This window comes from Carcharhinus amblyrhynchos, unplaced genomic scaffold, assembly GCF_965287045.1.
Source record: "Carcharhinus amblyrhynchos unplaced genomic scaffold, sCarAmb.v2.hapA scaffold_49, whole genome shotgun sequence".
NCBI lineage: Eukaryota > Metazoa > Chordata > Chondrichthyes > Carcharhiniformes > Carcharhinidae > Carcharhinus > Carcharhinus amblyrhynchos.
In genome coordinates, this window is record NW_027649790.1 from 602,214 (window position 1) to 618,665 (window position 16,452).

The following is a 16,452-nucleotide window of genomic DNA, read 5'->3' on the forward strand; positions in this document are numbered from 1 at the left end:
TGTGAAATGCCCCTAGTTGCCACATTTGGGCACCTGTTCAGGTCAATGTACCTAACCAGCACATCTTTCAGACTGTGGGAGGAAATCAGAGTACCCAGAGGAAACCCATGCAGACACAGGGAGAACATGCAAACTCCACACAAACAGTGCCAAGCCAGAATCAAACTTGGCTCCCTAGCACTATGCAAGGGCATTGGTTCACAATGGAGTAATGTTCCTCTGTTCCCTCAAGACAGGGGAGTTATTTCAATCTATGAAAGATATCAAGTGGCTCTCAGGCAGCCATCTTTTCAGCTTTGTGGGTCCAGTTTTAAAAAATATAAAAGTTTGCTCAAGTTCAGTCTAGGTTATGCTGAAACTGGGCATGATATCAGTTAAGCTATATCAGTGTTTCTTTGTTTCCTTCAGGAACTATATAAATCCTGTTTCAAATGTGCTACTGAAGTTTTATATTATCAGATTTGCCACATTTCCGATATCTACTCTGCCCTGTGCATTACTGAAAGGAAAGAGAATTTGCCCCATAGTACCGGCAGCATTTATCCCTCAGACACTGATTAACTCACCATTCATCTTATTGTTGTGGGGCCTTCTGATGCAAAAATTGGGTGTTCTCCTTCCCTACACTACAACAGGGACAATGCAGCAAACAATTAATTAATTAATAGCACCTGAGGTCACAATGAACTCTTGAAGAATATTAAATATTCTAAAAGCAAGGGAGGTAGTGGCATAATGATGTTATCACTCAACAACTAAACCAGAAGATTCAGGGTAATACTCTGGGGTCCCAAGTTCAAATCCCACCATGACAGATGGTAAAATTTGAATTTGATAAAAATTGGAATTAAAAGTCCAATGATGACCATGAAAACAATGTCAAGTGTTGGAAAAACCCATTTGGCTCACTAATGTCCTTTAGGGAAGGAAATTTGTCATCCTGATCTGGCCTATATGCGATTCCTGACCCATGGCAATGTGATTAACTCTTAAATGAACTTGAGATGGGCAACAAATGCTGACCCAGCCAGCAATGACTATATTTGTGGAGTTTGCACATTCTCCAGCGTCTGCGTGGGTTTCCTCTGGGTGCTCCGATTTCCTCCCACACTCCAAAGACGTGCAGGTTTGGCTGATTGGCTGTAGTAAAATTGACCTTAGTGTCCCAGGGAGATCAGCAGCATAAATGTGTGAGATTACAGGAATAGGGCCTGGGTGGAAATGTGGTCGATGCAGACTCAATGGGGCAAACAGCCTCCTTCTGTACCGTAGGGATTCTAATGATAAATGTCAAGGCAAAGCACACAGCACTGGAAACCTGAAATTTAAAGAAAAAGTACTCAGCAGCATCCGTGAAGGGAGAAAATTTATTTTTCCAGGTCAATGACCTTCGTTAGAACTGAAAAACATCAGGTTTAGGAAAGGCAAAGTTCTGTGATGGGTGGAAGACAGAAGAGATTTAAATGCCCAAAAGGTATAATGACAGGAGGCAAAAAAGGAGATGGGAATGAGACAAAAGATTGACTTATTTGAGAAGATAAAGAAACAGAAGAATCGTCACTGACTGCTGCTGTTCAAAAAAAGTGAAATTGTTGATCTCCCGGAAACTAAAAATGAACAGCACGATGGAAGAATGGTTAGCACCGCTGCCTCACAGCACCAGGGACACTGGTTCGGTTCCAACTTTGGGTGTTTGACTCTGGAGTTTGCACATTCTCTCCACAGCTGTGTGGGTTTCCTCCAGGTGCTCTGGTTCCCTCTCAATCCAAAAAATGTATAGATTAATTGGATTGGCCATGGTAAACACATGGTGTTACTGGATAGAGAGTGGAGGAGAAGGCAGGGATGGATGTTCTTTTGAAGAGTCAGTTAAGATTTGATGGGCCAGATGGCCTCTTTTTACACTACAGAGACTCTACGGTTGAAGGCTGTATAATGCCTATAAGAACATAAGAAATAGGAGCAGGAGTAGGCCATCTAGCCCTTCGAGCCTGCCCCGCCATTCAATAAGATCATGGCTGATCTGTCGCTGCTCAGTTCCACCTTCCCGCCCTCTCCCCATAACCCTTAATCCCCTCTCATCAAAAACCCATCAACCCACGTCTTAAAAATATTTAGCGAGGCAGCCTCCACCACTTCAATGGGCAGAGAATTCCAGAGATTCACCACCCTTTGAGTGAAGAAGTTCCTCCTCAACTCCGTTCTAAACCGCCCCCCCTTTATCTTGAGGCTGTGCCCCCTAGTCCTACTATCCTTTCTGAGCAGGAAGAGTCTCTCCACCTCTATCCTATCCATCCCATTCATCATCTTATACGTCTCAATGAGATCTCCCCTCATTCTTCTAAACTCTAACGAGTACAAGCCTAGTTTATTCAGCCTCTCCTCATAGCTCAACCCCCTCAACTCCGGTATCAGCCTAGTAAACCTCCTCTGCACTCCCTCCAAGGCCAAAATATCTTTGCGCAGGTGCGGCGCCCAAAACTGCACACAGTACTCCAGCTGCGGCCTCACCAATGCCCTATACAGCTGCAGCAAGACCTCCCTACTTTTATATTCAATCCCCCTTGCTATGAAGGCCAGCATCCCATTCGCCTTCCTGACCACCTGCAAGCTGGGTTTTTGCGACTCATGCACAAGGACCCCGAGGTCCCTCTGCACCGTCGCCTGCTGCAGTTTTTCGCCCCGTAAGTAACAGTCCTTCCTACCAAAGTGGACCACCTCACACTTGCCAACATTAAATTCCATTTGCCATTTCCTGGCCCATTCGCCCAGCCTATCTAGATCCTTCTGCAGACTCTCCACACCCTCCGCACAATTTGCCGTTCCCCCAATCTTGGTGTCATCAGCAAATTTCGACACCCTACACTCGGTTCCCTCCTCCAGATCATCTATATAAATGGTAAAAAGCTGAGGCCCCAGCACCGACCCCTGGGGCACTCCACTAGTCACCATCCGCCAATCCGAATAGCACCCGTTGACCCCCACTCTCTGCCTCCTATTTGACAACCAATCCTCTATCCACGCTAACACCCTACCCCCAACTCCATGTCCCTCGACCTTCTGCATTAACCTCTTGAGGTACTTTGTCAAACGCCTTCTGAAAATCTAGAAAGACCACATCCACCGGCTCTCCTCTATCCACCGCCCTAGACACATCCTCATAGAACTCCAGTAAATTTGTCAGACACGACTTCCCTTTAATGAAACCGTGCTGCGTCTGCTCTATCAAGCAATTCCCTTCAAGATGCCTCGCAATTTCCTCCTTAAATGACAGATTCTAACATTTTACCTACCACAGACGTTAAACTAACCGGCCTATAATTCCCCGCCTTTTGCCTGGCACCCTTCTTAAACAACGGCGTAACATTAGCCGTTTTCCAATCATCCGGCACTTCCCCGGAATCCAGCGACATCTGGAAAATAACCACCATTCTCACCCCAAACTACCTAGGGCTATTTCCTTGCTCATAGAGAAAATCAAGGCATGCGTTCCTCTGAATCATCTACTTCCTTTGGCTGAGGGAATCCTCCCAGCGACAGCATGGCTGTAGGCCTTCCAGAGGAACCTCTGACATGATCTTGGTTGGTGGGCAAATCTCCATAAAAAACAGTTGCGGAAACTACAGTTGCATTTATTGACTTAAGTAAATCGTGAAATTTGTCAATGGCCAAATTCATCACAATCCTGTAAGCGTCGAATGGGAGATGAGACGGTCACCTTCAAAATCAGGACTGGAGTTAAGCAATGCTGCGAGATAGCCCCCAATCTACCCAACACTATTTATTCATTGATCAAATGAGTATTTGGCATCACCAAAGGAAATCCCTTTAACCCGAGTCACCTTTGCGTTATACCTAAACTGACCAAATAAACAGGTGTACATGATCTATAGTTTACAGGTGACAGTAGTGTCGTTGTCCATCCTGCACCAGATTTGCAAACCATGTTCAATTTCTTCAATTCTGCAAGTTAGACTTTCACGTGTCCATCAATGTTGCCAAAGCAAAACTCACCAGGGCAGCACAGTGGTTAGCACTGCTGCCTCATAGCAAGGACCCAGGTTGAGTCACTGTCTGTGTGGAGTCTGCACATTCTCCCCATGTCTGCGTGGGGTTCCTCCGGTTTTCTCCCACTGTCCAAAGATGAGCTGGTTAGATGCACTGGCTACGCTAAATTCTCCCACAGTGTACCCAAACAGGCAGAGTGTGTGGTGACTAGGGGATTTTCACAGTAACTTCATTAGTCTTAAATGTAAGCCTACTTGTGACACTAATAAGTAAGCTTCAACATTAACCAAAACCTGGTCAGCCAAATATTCCACCACCTATAAATATGCTAAATAAGAAACTGCAACATGTTCAGTACTTCCCATACCTTGGCAGTCAGCTCTCTCAGAAGGCCACCAAGACAGATCTAAAACCGGGTCAACTGCGCCAGTTCAACCTTCTACAAACTTCAGCTGTAAGTGTTTGACAAAGTCAACAAAAGTCCCATGAACAGTGCAGCTGTGGTCACTGCATTCCTGAGAGACCTGGTCTGTATATTAGTGACACACAGGAGCACTAGAGAAATTTCATCAACAATGTCTACACCGCATCCTTCAGATTCAAATGAGAGGGCTATCAAATAAATACTGGAGCCTTCTTGAAGCTAGATTAGAAAGTTAAAAACAATTGCAGGTGCACAGAGCCCAGACTGAAACATTTGTATTGAAGGCCAAGCAGCAGGATTGCCTTGGTAACAGGCATTTGAACTTAACCAGTTTAAAAATCAGGTACTTGGATACCAGCAACCTATTAGATTTAACTTTGGTCTCAGATTGCCAAAACCAAATTGTGGGAGATGTCAATATGTAATCACAGGTAAAGTGGTGGCAGCAGTTGGACAATAAGCAGAAATGGTAACTGCCCGGATAACAGTCTTATTTTTGCCTTGAGAAAACACTAACGCGACAGCAAAGGTGCCAAAGACAAAAAGTTCCAGACAGAATCAACACAGCATGCTCAGAATATTCCAAAAGATGACAAACCAGGTTGCAATTCAGAGGGTGACTAAAATTCTTTTTCTGTTAATATGTGGAAACTGTATTATCTAATCAGCATTCCATTACAAAAAATGTGTTTTATTCGGTTTGGTTAATAGCTTGGTTAACATGTTCACTGTTTGATAAATAAGTAGCGTGTCAGGTAGTTATTTTGATTTAACCACTAAAAAAGTTGCTGAAGAGCAGATCGCACCACTTCACACTCACTTTAACAGATTTATGAGGCGGAGTGGTTAGGCATTAGTTCTCAGGGGTGGCATCCACATGCGCTTTGTAACAATCAGAACAGAAGCCGAGAGCAGAGAGGTCAAGGTGGGAGTGGGACATAGAATTCAAATAAATCAACAATCAGAAGTTCAGATTCAAATGGGTTAATTTTAAATGCTTTATTTCACACTGACGGTGGATCTATCAGCACAAAAGTATTTTTCTATTCATTCAATCACGTGGCCCCTGTCCAGCTCCTTTAACTATCACAGCTGTCAGTGTATGCTGTCAAGCTCCTCTGTCACCTCCAAAAAAAAAGGCATTAAAAAGAGATTGGGAATTGACTATATAGTTTTGAAACTCTACTTTTGGCCGAAACACTTCCTTTCATTCCTGTCCAGTCGGAATAGGAGAAAGATGGAGAATTAAATGGTGAGCAACAGGAAGCTTGGGTCATGCTTGTGGGCTGAACGAAGCTGTTCCACCGTTTACTTTTGGCATCCACAAAGTAGAGAAGACCTCATCATGAATAGCGAATACAGTACACCAAGTTGAAAGAAATATAAATAAATTACTGTCTCACTTGGAAGAATCGTGGATTATATCACGTCACATTACTTCATGGCACAAAAATTGTAGGCCAAAAAGTCCTTTTTTTAAAAAAAAGGCTGGAATTTGCCAGATATAAATTATTTGGTTATGAGAATTATGTCTTAAATATTGCAAGTTATTTCTTCAAATGTGGATTTTCTTTAATTCTTGACTCCAAGTACATTTGGGGAAATGTATTAGTTTAATTTGCACCCTTTATCTTTACCTCTGCTCGGAATGCCTACCTTGAAGTTCTCTCCAACAGGATTTTCATTCATCATTTCTACACTGTTCACCTTTTGTTTCCCATTCCCCTCATGTCTGATCAACGATCTTGCAAAACTTCCACAAGCACATTTCCTTCCTCAACAACTGTCTCCAGCTTCAACTCACTCCAACTGAAAATCCACCCCTTGTGTGGCACACTGACTTGAAAGGGACCACCCCCTCAACAACACCCTGGTCCACATCCCAGTCACGCCCACCCCAACGCCCCAAATTCCCTTCAGCACCTTCCCATTGCTAGCTCAGGAAATGCAACACCTATCCTCTCCCCCCCTTCCTTCACACCATCCAACACTGCTCCAAAAGTGAATCACCAATTTTCTTGTATTACTTCCAGTTTAGAATTCTGTTCACCACGTGGCCCATAAACCAGGGGACTATTTTGCGTAACAGCTCCGTCCAGTCCGCAAGCCGCTTGTTGCTTGTCACGTTAATTCTCCACCTTGCTCCCACTCTGACCTTTCTATCCTTGGTCTGCTACAGGATTGAAATGAAGTTCAACATAAGTATAACACAAGCTTGAGGAACAGAACTGCATCTTTTCTCCAAGCGTGCTACACCTTCTGGCTTCAGCATGGAGTTTAACCACTTTAGATTATAATCTCTGCCTCCAGCTTGCTGCGTTTTTTGATGGATTTCTTTGCTCGCTTTTCTTTATCACATAATTTTGCAGCCACTACAAAGCCATTCATGCCTCATTTGTTTGTTTACATTACCACTACCATTCTCTTTGGCTTCTGGATCAGAGGCTTTTGTTGCTTAATCTCTCCTGCCCACCACCCAAAGATTCCTTTTTTTTATAAAATGTTCTTTCTTACATCTCTAACTGTGCTCAGTTCTGATAAAAGGTCATCAACCTTTCTCAGATACTGCCTGACCTGCTGAGTATTTCCAGCATTGTTTTTATTTGTGAAATACTTTCTCACAATTCATTGCAAAACCATGTCTTTTGATTAATATTCGCCATTTCAATACAAGGTCCATAGCATAGCACAAGAATATGTTAATTATTACTTCTCAATTCAATACAATGCCCCAATTCTGCTAAGTCTAACAGCCAATAAAACTTGCAAGGCACAGTGGTGAGCAGGACATGGCACAATGGTCAGTGCATCTGCCTCACAGCATAACGGAACTGGGTTCAATTCCACCCTTGGGTGGCTGTGTAAACTCCACACATTCTCCCCATGTCTGCGTGGGTTTTATCCAGCTGCTCCTGTTTCCTCGCTCAGTCCAAAAACATACACATTAGATGGATTGGTCATGATGAATGCATAGAGCCCTCCTTTCAGAGGGCTAATACAAACTCGATGGGACAAGGGCTCTCTTCTGCACTGTAGGAATTCTATGGACACAAACCAACATTTAAAAAAAAATTGAGATCTAGGCAACAATCTATAAATAAAGTGCGGAAGTAATTCTAGATCAATTTGGAAATAGAGTGTTGATACTACCATAAGCAACACACGAGCATGCAGTTATATCTGTAACTGCAGGCATCTTGAGTAAACTAGTGTCAGTATACACAAAGTAAAATTAGATTCACTTCCTGAACTGCTCCAATTCAAACTCAATGTGTGTGTTTTTTAAAACAATATTCATACATTTTCAGAAGGAGTTGAACACAGATTCACTGGGTAGTGACGCTAAGAAGATGTCAAATTCAATCACAAGGGTTTCCCATTCCATGAAACGTTTGCACGGGCAATGTCATCTGCAGACAGTCAGGTGGCTTGACAAAACAGGGTCACAGATGGAGCGCACACTCTGGGTATGGTGGGTAAAGGATGGTACACTCACCACTGCACAGGTTACAAGTCATTCATCAACTCCCAACAGCTGGGAGGGTGGGTTAGCTTTTGATATAACAGCAAATAAGACAGCAGAAATCTCCACTCCTTTAGCCTTTACAAAAAGGGACAGATTTGAATGCTGAAAGCCATTACACTATGACCCACAATAACAACCAGAAGCTGAGCATTGCTTCATGATGTCAGTTTCCAGCTGTCACTAGGTGTCCCATTTCACATCCCAAATGTCTGTAATCAAGTTCACAAACACAGTCAGCGGGGAGTGGGATGCCAACACTTTAAAGAAACCTGTATACTTGGTTTGTCAAACATCTTGACTCAGGATGGATTAAAAACTCAAGTCAGTAGTCTTGGGGAGGACATTCTAACAAAGCTGCCACACTTCAGAACAGTGCTCTGAACTTAGCTAATGCCAAAGGCCTAAATTTGTCCAATTACCATTTCAGATTTGCATGGAATAAGCAGATAATTTCCTGGTGTTTTGTGGATCAAAATGCACAAAATTGTTAATATGTAATTACAGCCATTGAGCCACCAGGAATTAAAGTCCATTTTTATTAAGTGGGATTTTAATGTTTGAAAAATCACAGTTCCTGTGAGGATCGAAAATCAGTGGCCTTAATGTCAGAGCTTAGTGACTCAAATTAAACATGGTATTCCTCTATCAACCATCGACGGCGTGGATTCCGGTCACACACTCCAAACACGTGTTGATAGAAAACTAATGTGCTTTCCTCCAGTTTATATAAAATCAGAGACATAAAGCAATTGGGGGAAATGAGGTTGGTAAAGAAAAAACATCAGCCTTGCTGCTTGTCGTGATGGAGCAGAGCAAGATTAAGGGGACATTCACACTAGGTTTTGCTGTGAAGCAGTTTCGCTTCATGCTAATGCTGTGGTTATAATGCAATTATTGCCGGATTTTGGAAACAGATTCCGATTGGAATCTGGAATGAGAAGCGGCGAAACTCCTGGCAGGAGGGAGCCTTCAAACGTTTCATTCACACATTTTAGGTTTTTAAACTAGATACACACTCTCTAGACTTGCATTTGTGTAGCATCTTTCGTGAACACACGATTGCCAAAGCATTTTACAGCCAGTGATTTTGAAGTGCAGTCATTGTTGTAATGTAGGAAACGTCACAGCCAAATTTGCACATAGCTGTAAGGCAAATGCCCAGAAAATCTGTTTTAATGGTGTTGGATAAGTCATAGATTTTGGCCAGGACAAGAGGGAGAATTTCCCTGCTCTTCTGCGAATATGACAATCTGTGACAGCAGACAAACAAAGTGCTAAATTCATATCATTCAGCATTTAATCTATTTTATAACTGGCCTTGAAGTGCTTGAAACTATTATTTGTGTTCTGTTAAGTTGTATGCCTAGCATTTGGAATGCATACCATTCATCCAAACAAGGTCAGTTATAGAATTGATTAGATATAGCTTTCAGATTTAACACTGATGTGAAATGAACACAATGACATCGGTTGCAGCATTTCACGTCTCGAGTCAACGATGGGTTCAAGTTCCATTCCAGACTATAGCTTGACACAAGTGCTGAACCAACCGAGCACTTCACTGATGCAGGTGCAATCTTTTGAACAAGACTTTAAACTGAGGTCTGAATCTAGTCCCCACACCTGATTACTGACCTGACAGGCCTAGACAGGTTTGGGCTCAACTGTGAAGGCTTTGTAAGATAACCTACCAATACTCACTGTCTAAACTCAAATGAAGGATGGCCATTGGGATAGAGATGGTTGTTCCAATGTGCTGGAATGTATAATCGATACAGCTGCAACATCTTGGAAACTTATGACCTGAAGCTAAGCTCTTGAGTATCAGCACAGCCTCTCAAAATGTTAACAGGAAACCTCTATCAGCTAATTTAACAATTATTTTGAACAGATTAGTGGCACTTAAATAAAAGCATTTCATATCACCATGTTTTCCTAAACAGTGAGTGTCCAGTTTTGACCCACAATGTGCGGGAAAGTAGAGAACAGAAGAATTAACCCTTAAATGTATTGCAGTAGAGAATTGATTTTATATTTTCGTTTTCGTTACAGAAAATGATTCTGCACTTTAAATTCTTTGATAAATATATTGCTTTAATGAATTTACCTTTTACTTCTCCATAATACTGACAATGAGGTTGAGGTCTCAGGAGCACCTCACTGGATGCTGAAAAACAGAGCCAGTAACTTACTCGACTTCACAAACAATGCATCTGTGTCAGTTGTGTGTTGTCAAGGACTGAAACATCAATGTTGCAGGCTTGTAACCAAGCTTCAAAGTTCCATCCATTTCCAACACAGACACAGGGCATTTTAAGTCAGGAACAAATAGGTAAAGTAATTTGAACTGATGACAAGTAGCCGATAAGACACCTAGCACTCTGCAGTTACTCCAAAATCTGATTACTACTTCAAAATTTCTTGCATCTGTCTCATCAACCTCCCCATCAGTTATACTGTTACTACATTAGTCTCCTGGAGAAACTCAGCCCTGTGCCTTGTTTCTCTATTGCTAATCATGCCCAGTGGAATAGTGGTATTGTTGCTGGGCTAGTAATCCACGGGCATGGGAACCTAAATTCAACTCTCACCACAGGATTTTAAATTGTTTAAAAAAAAAATCTGGAGAAAGGACAATTGGTTGGCAGGCCTAATTTTGTTTTGCAAAGTACCTCTTTCAGTCCACTGGGTCTTGTTCTGCCATTTTAGTTTCACTGACTCCTCTTCTCCTCACTAGCACTAAAGACTCTTCCCAAAAAAATTCTATAAATCGTTGCAACTACACTTTTCTTAAAGCATGCAAGCAGACCACTTTGCAGATCTCAAAAATTCTACCATCCCTCGCCAGAAATCCCAATTAAAGCCATTATCTGTAGCAAGTAAAGAGAGCCATGAGCCTCGGTTACAGAACGGAGAGATTAATGACAAGTAACAATGGTGTAGTGGGTAACGAAGAAAAGACAGGTGGGGCCAGGGAAATGAGAAAAATTGGACAGATATTTGAAGCTGTTTACATGTAAAACTTTATAGAATACACAATACATAAAATAAAACCAACCTTTGATTAGCCACAGTTTACGGTTGCGTTCACTGCGGCAGAGTGTGAAAATCAAAATAGTCAACAAAAAAAAACAGAACAAGGGGGCAAAATCTTCCACATCTGAGCAAGACTGAAAATCAGAAAGCCCATCATCACATAAGCGTATAGTGGAAATCTTGATCATGCCTCTTTCCACCCCCCCACCCCCAACGGTTGTGGACAATGGGGCAATTGAAGCATTTAGAAACCCTACAGTGCAGGAAGAGGCCATTTGGCCCATCGCGTCTGCACTGACCACAATCCCACCCAGGCCCTACCCTATATCCTGATATTTACCCACTAATCCCTCCAACCTGCACATCTCAGGACACTAAGGGGAAACTTTTAGCATGGCCAATCAAACTAACCCGCACATCGTTGAATTGTGGATGAAGCTGGAGCAAGTGGAGGAAACCCACGCAGACACAAGGAGAATGTGCAAACTTCACACAGACAGTACCCAAGCCGGGAATCGAACCTGGAGCTGTGAAGCAGCAATGCTAACCACTGTGCTACCGGGCCGGCCATTTGAGCATGGAGAGATTTTGTTTGCGGGAAATGCAAGAAGGACATGGAGAATAAGCACATATATGGGGTTGAGATACAGATCTGCTATTTCCTAACTAAATAACTAGACAGGTTGTAGGGACTAAATGACTGACATCTGTTCTCCTACGTTCCAATGAAACTAGAAGTTCCACAGACCTGCATCAGAAACAGGCTGAGTACTCCTCTTACTAACCTACAATGGATTCCGTGTTTAATCTGCACATTATTAGACTCACATGTAACCCAAGCTGCAAAATTCCCTCATATTCAAATCAGTAACACTCCAAATGATGGTCTTTAACTTATAAAAGCACATTATGTTGCACGTTGACAAGTATTAGTTCAAAGCAATGTTGTGTTTTGAACATACCAGCTAGGAGTACAAAGTATTAAATAGATTAAGGCTTTTAAAACAGAGCTTTTCTGTTAGATATACAATGCCCACCAATTCTACAAACATGAATCAGACATCATAATGGCAGAGTTAGATGATGCGGTTGACTCCAAAATGTAACCACTCAGTTCAAGGGCAATTAGGGATGGTCAACAAATGCTGGCCCAGTCAGTGACACCCACATCCCACGAAGTAGAAGGGATTAAATCATTGATGAACTGTATCATGCAGACTTATAGAGAGGCATTTCTAAGGGCTGTTTTGGAAAGCAGACGAGAAAAGATTAAATGGCAAAGTTCAATCAGCATTTTGCTGGACAGCTGGCATTCGAAAGGAAGCCTCCAGCATAAACATTTTGAGAAGCACAAACTACTCTCTGAAGTACCATTTTCATCCAGTTCAGCAAAAAGCCAAGAGCAAATTCAACCTGGACAGGATTTCAACTGTGCACAGGGCAATAGCACTGTCATTGGGCAAACAAGAGGAACCAAAATGACCAAGTAACACTGCCCAGTTACTGCAAAATTTGTGACTGAATGTTTCATCTTCAGAAAAGTAGAAATCAAATTTCTCCAAAACGTTCTCAACAGAATTCCGTTAATTTGAAGACCTAACATTCTTCAGTAGAACTCAAGTCTTCAGCTCCTGAACATTCACCATTGAAAACTAATTAACTTATTTCCAATGTGTCAATGAAAGCAAGATAGTTCAAAATTCCTTTTAACAAATGAATATTTTGTGCAGTTGAGTCTGAGATGAATCGTGAGAAAGTCTGGAAAAATGAGCCGATATCCAACACAACACAAGTGTCAGAAAGTGTTGCATCTATACTTGACTTTCTAAAATAAAATCGAAAGGAAATGTCAAAAATAACTAAAGCAAATGAGATGGTATTTACACACTATACAATTGTGCATTTTACATAGTAGTGTTTACAATACAGAAGCAGATGATAAAGCCCAACAGGACTATGCCAGTACCGCTGCTACACACAAGCCTCCTCTCACAGACTACTCCTCTTACCCCTGTTTTCTCCTTAAGTGCATCCACTCCACTCATCTTCACTAATTTTTTTTTTTAGTGCCTTCGGGCATTCTCTAGAAAGAATACATACACTTTGGAAAAACAGACAGTGCCAACTACATTTAGAAAGTAGCAGGAAGGATGTGCCAAAGTCGATGGTACACACAAGGTCCATGGAGATCACTAGCCAGCGACAGCGCTTCTGCCACCATCTAATTCTAACTGTATGAGCCAATTCTCGTATTGTAACCTTTGTATTTTTCATTCGTGCCGTACTCCAGGATGCTATCCCCATGCCCTCTGTTTACTTGTTGTTTAGAACAAAAAAAATTCTCCAGCTGCTTTGTCATATTGAGTTTATCTTTTTTAAAAACTGTAAACAATGCCCCCCCCCCCCCACCTCCAGGAGCAGTGGGTTGGTGTTTTGCATAATCATAGAAACACACTGAATTTTCAGTGCATTACAGAAGGGGAATTCAGCTCAGCACAGCAACAGAGCAGGGGGCAGTACACAGCAGTACTCTCCATGCTGTGCATCTTCCTCCAGTCTCCAACTCCTAAAACATTTCAGCCATCCAGCAGCTAATTTCTCCTGCTGATCTCTGCAAACCTATCACAACATCCCAAGGAAAACAGGAAATGCAGCTGTAAAGAGTCTCTCTAACTTGGAACATCTATAATACCCTACAGGGCCTGCCTTTTTCCAGCCAGTACACTGGCGGCTCTGCATTTCCAGAGTGGCCATTTACTACACAGATCAACTAATAAAAAATTTAAACAGACACTGAGCTCCCAAGAACAAGATGATTTCAAAGCCAATTCAACAGTGCAAGCCAGACTATACACACTTTTTTTAATTCAATGACATTTGAAATTTAACTAAAAGCCTCAAATCTAAAACAGTCAGCAAAAAAAATTCTGTTTTCTCTTAAATGTCCCTGCAAAATAGTATTGCAAAACAAAAACAATGGTTGTAATTTTTTTTAGATGAATGAGTTAACCTTGTGCAACTTTGCAGAAATAAACACTTTCTCCCGGCTGCTACTTGCACGTTTTCCTTTCCTACGGGTTCTGGACCATAGAGAGAGAGACTGGATCAGAGAGAGGGATGAAAAGCAATGCTGAAATGACAGATACCACTTTGGGTGCACAAACATACCCACCGATACTGACTGAAGCCCTCAACTGTGAGTACACCCATTTAAAACCGAATGCGTGCACCAAATACATCAACAAGAATTTAAGGTATCCAAGGGTTAGGGGAATAAAAACGACAATGGTGGGGTGGGAGGGAGGGGAGAGAGAAAAAGAGGGGAAGTATGTTTTCTAATACCCCCACCTCCCCAAAAAAAAAAGCCAGCTTCGTTTCTCAATTGCATACCTGCTTCCTGCACAGAATTCCACTGCGCCGTTCCGGTTTACTCCCATTACACAGGAGTCATTGCAATCCCGGCAAAAGCCTGATAGCAACACAGAAATTCTTAGCAAATTAGTTCTGCGTTTGCTGGGACTGGCCTGGAGTGCACACATTCGCAGTTGTCCAGCGAGCTCCATAGCCCCTACTGATCGGAGGCTCGAATCGGATGCACAGGCGTGAAGGGAAGCATGCTAATTCACTGAGACTGCTAAACAAATTCTTCACAATATCTTGCCTTTAAGTCAACAACTGGGGCTCGTTCTAGCAAATTAAAGTCCACGCTTGATTGCAAACAGTTCCTGGCTTTCCAACCAACGCCCCCCCCCCCCCAAACGGTGCTGAATGCTAAAGGCAAACACAGATTTAAGCAGCTTGCATGGAGAGCGCTTTATACACAGGGGTTGCAAGGAGGAGACTGAAATCGATTTATTTCCTTTTAATTAATCATTTAAACACATTTCACGAGGCAGATCTAAAAGTGGAATTTAAAGCAGCCAAAACAAACCATTTCTAAAATTCACGAAGCAAGTTCTCCGAAGCAAAGCAAAAAAAATGTTCCATTTCCTCTCTCTCGATTTCCATAGTAACAATATAATGGAACAAATATTAATTCGTAACAAATGTGCGACAAAATTCCTGGTGATACATTAAGGTTGGTGACACTTAACAAAACAAGAACACCTCTGAATGCAACATCTCCTAAATTTCCTCCCTCTGAACAACACACACAATACAGAAGACAGAATTTAAAATGCAATACAAACCCTGGCTGATTGCAAGCACACTCCACAAAGATATCAGAACCTCAAACTCTGCTCGGAAAGTACCCAGCGCCCTCTCATTGTGTTTCAAAAGAAAATATTTTGTCAAGCAAAACTTAATTAACATTGACAACAGAAAACAATTTAAGTGAAATAACGCTGACAACAAAAAAAACAATTTAAATTAAACGAAATGTAAAGATCCAATGTTATTAATCAATACCAGCCTGGGGGCGGGTGGGGAAGGAAGGGGGGAGTGGAGTGCAAACAAGAAAAGTACATCAGGTCAATAGTTGCATCAAACAGATAAAGGGGAGGATGAAGAGCGAAAAATAAAAAGGAATCCAAGCGAATAGGAATCTCCTCCCTTATTACATCCAGATTTTAAAAAAGGGGGGAATGTGCAAAACAGTTTGCATAAAGACTGAGCATTGAAAAAAAAATCCACAATCCTCCTGAAAATGCATCACCCGTTAGTTTTAAAAGTAGAAAATGTTGAGAAGTTGAGATTGAAGCGCCCAGCCCACAGCACAATTATCAGACAAGCTATGTGGAAAAGATTCCATTTGCAGGGGCACACATAACAGAGAGAGACCAAAAGAGAGACTCCCCCGCTTAACAATGCAGCTTACTTTTCCTCCCTCCCTCCCATCAGCTGTAAAACTGGAGAGAGGAAAGGCGAGAGTGGAGAGGAACAAGAGCAATTTAAAATGTGTGCCCTTTCTTCCAGCTGGGACAATGACTGACTGAATGAATGAATGAAGTGTCTGCAGCCCCTGTGTGCAATGTATCCGTGTGCGCCGCTGGTTACACTGTATTGCCCCGTGATACACTGTTGCAGCGCGGTGACTCTGTCTTCCCTGTGAATGACAGCTTACCTTCATGCCAATCTTCATCAGACTGACACCGCCGCCGCGCCGCCACGCGCTCACATCGAGACATCCCCATGACGTCAGCGCGCCCCCTCGCGCCCGCCCCCCGCGCCCCGCCATTGGCTGAACGGCCCCGCCCCGCCCCGCCTCCCCACTGTCACGCGCGGGAAGCCAGCTCCGCCCTCCGACTGGGAGTGGGACTCACACATGGCTCCGCCCACCCGCCGGCCTGCCGGCTGGCGAGGAGGGGCTGCTATCTGCGCCCTGAGGAGGGGATGGAGCAATAGCGTCATTGCGCCCACCCCCCACGCCGCCTCCCAATGATGGTGTCGGCACCGCCCCCTCGGCTTTCATTGGATAGCCCAACTGTCACTCAGCTCGAGTGTTTCCGTTCTGCTT

General features: G+C 42.8%; 1 protein-coding gene across 5 annotated transcripts in view; it reads right to left on the bottom strand.

Annotated features, from left to right (window-relative positions):
* The window catches only part of pknox2 (pbx/knotted 1 homeobox 2), a 422,849-nt gene extending 406,749 nt beyond the window's left edge, over positions 1-16,100 (bottom strand). For 2 of the 5 annotated variants that reach the window (XM_080182212.1, XM_080182214.1), the window contains exon 1: positions 14,385-14,596. The gene's annotated coding sequence lies outside the window, so the exon portion shown is untranslated. Of the gene's footprint in view, positions 1-14,004; positions 14,060-14,384; positions 14,597-16,059 lie in introns of those variants that run through there. The other 3 variants (XM_080182213.1, XM_080182215.1, XM_080182211.1) reach the window with 2 other exon arrangements.
* Positions 16,101-16,452: the final 352 nt, after the last annotated feature.